This window comes from Gigantopelta aegis, chromosome 3 (assembly GCF_016097555.1).
Source record: "Gigantopelta aegis isolate Gae_Host chromosome 3, Gae_host_genome, whole genome shotgun sequence".
NCBI classification, from domain to species: domain Eukaryota; kingdom Metazoa; phylum Mollusca; class Gastropoda; order Neomphalida; family Peltospiridae; genus Gigantopelta; species Gigantopelta aegis.
In genome coordinates, this window is record NC_054701.1 from 9,645,397 (window position 1) to 9,651,342 (window position 5,946).

Genomic DNA, 5,946 nt, shown 5'->3' on the forward strand with positions numbered 1-5,946 from the left:
TTCCAATGATCAGTTGTAATCAAAAATTTATCGATTGGGCTCTACTGATGGGATGATCAATTAGACAAAACTAATCAGATTGTTGTGGAACAACTGTACGGTCATTGTTCCAAAAGTTTATGTGATGGAATTGATTGTATATATGCTTTGGTTTGGGTTTATTATCATGTGATGCAAACATAATTTTTTTTTTTTTTAATAAATACTAGTATTAAAGGTAAAACTAGTGATTTGTAGGGTCTATCACAGTGAACACAACAATAGGACATGATCCTAATAATTAAATTCTTCCTTATATTATGTAAGTATAACTCTAACCACTTGTATAGTCAGAAATTGATCAGTTTGTGCAAACTGATTATAACCAAAGATTGATGTTCAGATTACAACCGATTCCCAAAACGGAGGTTAAATTTCTTAGAAGCATGAAGGGTGATTTAGTGTTTTTGAAAGAAAAGAAAAAAAATGTTTTATTTAACGACACACTCGACACATTTTATTTTCGGTTATATGGCATCAGACATATGGTGAAGAACAACACAGACATTGAGAGAGGAAACCGCTGTCGCCACTTCATGAGCTACTCTTTTTTTTATTAGCAGCAAGGGATCTTTTATATGCACCATCCCACTGGCAGGGTAGTACATACCATGGCCTTTGATATACCAGTCGTGGTGTTTTTGAGTTAACCGATGTAACTGACATTTGCCAAGTCTTTCTCTACTGGAGGGAAATTATTTTGAAAAGTTTATTTAATTTTTTCTGTGAACATATTTCCCTTTACTTAATTAAAAAAAACCCCACTGTAACATTAAATTTTTTATTAATGACAGAACATATTATAAAAATTAACTGAATCTTTAAAAACACAATAATGAGTTTAAGTTGGGGGAAAATGGACAAAAATGACAGGGATATAAAATATGTCAAAAACAAACACTGTAAATGTTTTACAATTTATTAATGACTCAAAAATAATTACAAACCACTAATTCTTTGAAAACTCCATTATAAATCAACAGTTGATAAGTAGGGGGAAATGGACAAAAATAAAATTTGTCATTCACTTGTAATTTTAAATGCATTCAAACATAGACTAAATTTTTAAGTGAGTCTCCATACAGAAAAATAAAGAAGCAAAACAACATAACAACAAAACAAACCGCAGCTCAATACATATTTTAGATCCAAAATTATGAGCTAAGTTAAGACAATAATAATAATAATAATAATACAAATGTTTTCCATTCATTTCCATGTCATTCTGAAAGGTAATAAATGGTTTAAACATCCTTTAAAATCATAACAACACCTTTTTATTAGTTTTTCTCAAACATTTGTACACACTTTTAGGGTCAAAGATCATAAATGATATTAAAATGTAAATACATTTGGGTTTTTTCCATTTCCCCACATTTGAAAAACTTGGAAAAACAAAGAAAAAGTGTTAAAAGCTGCGATCTCTAGTCACAATCTTATAATATTGATTAATTATGCAAAATAAAAAAATCAACTACTTTTTTAATAAACACGTTTTCACTAATACAATGTAAATGTATGTCGTCAAAAGTCTAAAATGGACTCCCATTGTGGTACACAATGTTAGGGCTAATGAATTTCACTATGCAAGTTTCTTGGATTAGGTGTTGTCTCAAAAAGAAAAGTATGCTATATAAAAGAAGACATGTTTTATTTAAAGATGCACTCAACACATTTTTATTTACAGTTATGTATAGACATATGGTTAAGGTCCACACAGATAATGAAAGAAACAACACTTGCCACCACTCAATGTGTTACCGGTAGTAATAAATAAAGAGTATTGCATAACTATTAAATACACCCACTCACCCCCTGTAATGCTACATAAACTTTGGACCTACACCCACCCACCCCCTCAATCATTACATAATATTTTAATAGTCCCTATGCAACAGTGTTGTACACATAAGTTACTATTGTTGTCTGTGGGATTTGATTGGATGGTATATATATACTAGCTCACAATGAGTTGTCTTGGCCCCTGGGCTTATTTCTGGTCAAATACGGTAATCCTTGTGATTCACAGTGATTGGCACAATGATATTTTACTTGCATCATCCCAGAGATAAGACCGTACATAATACCAGTTGTGGAGTGCTGGCTGGAATGAGAAATATCCGAATGGGTTGTGGTATGGTGTTTCATTAGGATCTTGACAATGAAATGTCAATAATTGATGTTGATAGAGGAATGGCTTCAGATTGTGCTTGTGCACCCTCGACCCCACCAACACTTTAAAGTGGTCCCAAAATTAAGTGTTTAAAGAATGTATATAATCAACAATAAATCCTACATCTAGCCTCACAAAATATGTTGCAGTAGTATATTTTATAAAGTATATGTAGATTCATAATTTTAGTTTGTGTAGAAGACTCATATTTTTTAAAAGTTTGTTTTATTTAATTACACCACTAAGGTGCATTGGTTTATTAATCATCAGTTACTGGATGTCAAACATTTGGTAAAACCCACTAAATTTTTCCATTAGTAGAAAGGGATCTTTTGTATACACCATCTCACAGACAGAATAGCTCATATGATGGCCTTTGATATACCAGTCATGGTTCACTGGCTGGAACAAGAAATATTCCAATGGGTCCAGCGACGAAGATCGACCCTAGACCAAAATATACTAGACCTAGTAATTGTGTTTTAACATTTCTGTAGTTTTAAGATTTTAAAATTAACAGTTCAATAAAATATCATTTTGTATAGAAAGGAAGTGGAGATAGAGTTGGGTTCTATGAGAACATTATTTACGTATTTAGTCGAGAGATGCCAGCATCCCATACCCTGATGTATAATGATACCTGGGTGTATGAGATGGAAAATTGGAGGCCGAGAGCACTTAATTCCATTCATGAGTGCATGCCATCACAGCTGTATATATTCCATTGAGCTTTATCCTGTGTAAGTTTGGGTGTTCTAAGCTAGTCATGAGAGTGCCAGTCATACTAATGACAAGTACCTGATAGTGGATCATGGAAGCAATCACAACTTTGCCTAACATCCTTTCGACTCTTGCCGTGTGCACAGTTCCATTTAAAAATTTATCTCATTCAGATTCTATAACTTTTGCTGTTTTATGCTACATGTAACAATTATGCAAGAGTAAGGCACCCCCTACCCTCAACCCAACCAGGTTTGGTCAAGTGTCATCCCATGTACATAAACAGAGAGATATGTTGGAGTTTTGAGGCAACCCCTCAATCAAAACAGTTATATTTATACAAAAATTCAGGAAATGGGGGGAGCCCACTAATCGAGAATTAAATTGCCTGCAGAACATTTGCATATGACTTAGCTAAATGAGCGTAGGAAATGAAAACAAATTTTAATGTATCCTAGATGCAAGGGGCTCAGTGGTACAGCGCTCGCCTGATGTGCAATAGATCAAGGTTCGATCCCCGTCGGTGGGCCCATTGGGCTACTTCTCATTCCAGCCAGTGCTCCACAACTGGTGTAACAAAAGCCGTTGTATGTACTATCCTGTCTGTGGGATGGTGCATATAAAATATCCCTTGCTGCTAATCAAAAAGAGTAGCCCATGAAATTAAGTGGCGACAGCAGGTTTCCTCTCTCAATATCTGTGGTCCTGAACCATATGTCTGATGCCATATAACCGTAAATAAAATGTGTTGAGTGCATTGTTAAATAAAACATTTCCTTCCTTCCTAGATGTGAAAAAGAACGGGTGGTCTGTTCTAATTACTTAAATATAAAAAAAACTAAACATTCTAGAGACAGCAGCTTTAATATTGCAATAAACTAATTTCTTAATATACTCAGCAAAACTATTGAAAGGTCACCCATATAAAATAGTTCCAACAAATGAAGGAAAAGACATGTACATTAGACAGTCATACCAGAAGAATATTCACTGTCAATACAGACTTAATCAAAAATAAACATGTGACAAAGTTTACCTGGAAAAGGCACCATTTCTAGTTTAAACGGATTCCTGAACACTAGTGTTTTCATGACCATTCAGCAATATGTAGTCTTGTTATGATGACATCAACAGTGCACAAAGCATGGCATAGACTACACTTTTGGCTCAGAAGACAAGACTATCGATCATACTTTTAACAGATTTAAATAATACATGTATGGGACACAAAATGTTTTTGATTTATTTAAAAATGTAAGTATTTCTGATATTTTAATAATCCATAGGAACTTTTTTCCATGAGTATATGTGAAGAAAATACAGGAGAAACATTCTTAATAAACAATATAAAGACCAATCCTGATGGAGGTATGAGACTGAAAAATCGCATCATCAATAGTAAAACATACAGGCATATAATACACAATATATATATATATATATATATATATATATATATATATATATATATATACATGTACAATAAAATATATAAGAAACATTCTTAATAAACAATATAAAGACCAATCCTGATGGAGGTATGAGACTGAAAAATCGCATCATCAATAGTAAAACATACAGGCATATAATACGCAAATATATATATATATATATATATATATATATATATATATATATATATATATGTACGTACAATAAAAAATATAAGAAACATTCTTAATAAACAATATAAAGACCAATCCTTATGGAGGTATGAGTAGTGCTGCAACGATAAACCGGTATACCGGTATACCGCGATAACTGATCAGCTCGATACGAACCACGGTACAGTTTTGCGTATCGCGATTTTTACAAGCTATTTTTTTACTTGTATCTTATTTGACTTGAAATAGGCAAACAAACAAACAAACAAAACCCCCATCATTTTATTAATTGGTGATGACAGGAAATGTAACAATCACGTCAAGCGTAGTCGGGTTACTTGTTGGTATACGTATGATACGAAATGATACATCGATTATGGTCGATTATACTTGGTTCTAACTTCTAAACAAAACGTGTTAAAAGTCCCAAAAAAAAAAGCCCCAGTTAACGGTAATTACAAATAAATGTTTTGTTACTTACACATTATTAGTCATTGTTCATTTACGTTGGAATACAGTTATGGCTATAATCTTTAAAGAAATAAACCAACAAGTGAGAATCGCACTTCGCTGTTTTTCCCTGAACTCGGAATACTACGGCTGATCGTTCAAAACACCTCGCCCAATAATATCCGGTTCAGTCGATCTGCCGAAACATTGCGACTCAATACGTATATTTCCGTGTCAAGCGAGCAGCAACGGAAAAGCCCGATAGCCTCCATTTTGGGTGATATTGCTTTTGTAAAGGAGGAGATGTTACCCCAGAAGTCAAATATGGAACAGGCTATATTTGAAATTGATGTGTTCAAGGGAGAGGCTCTAATACCAATGTCAGAAGACCCATTGGTATGGTGGAAAGGACACCAGTGGCAGTCTCCCATTATCTCCCAGTTAGCAAGGAAACGCTTGTGTATTCCAGCAACATCAGTACCATCAGAACGTGTATTCAGTACAGCTGAGTACATTGTAACAGCACAGACAGCTGGGGACATTGTAACAGCACTCAATCCCGAAGTAGTAGATATGCTGATTTTCTTGAAAAAACCCATATGGCCTAAAACATTTAGCCTAACAGCTGAAACTAAAGATCATTAAAAAGTTTATGCCTTCTGCTTTCATTAAAAAAACAACCCATAAATATTACATTTAAATAATATCAACTATATTGCAATACATATTGCAATACGGTTTCTTATATCGCAATATATCGCAATACGGTTTTGACCGTATCGTTGCACCTCTAGGTATGAGAGACTGAAAAATCACACCATCAATAGTAAAACATACAGGCATATAATACGCAATATATATATATATATATATATATATATGTACAATAAAATAAATAAGAAACATTCTTAATAAACAATATAAAAACCAATCCTTATGGAGGTATGAGAGACTGAAAAA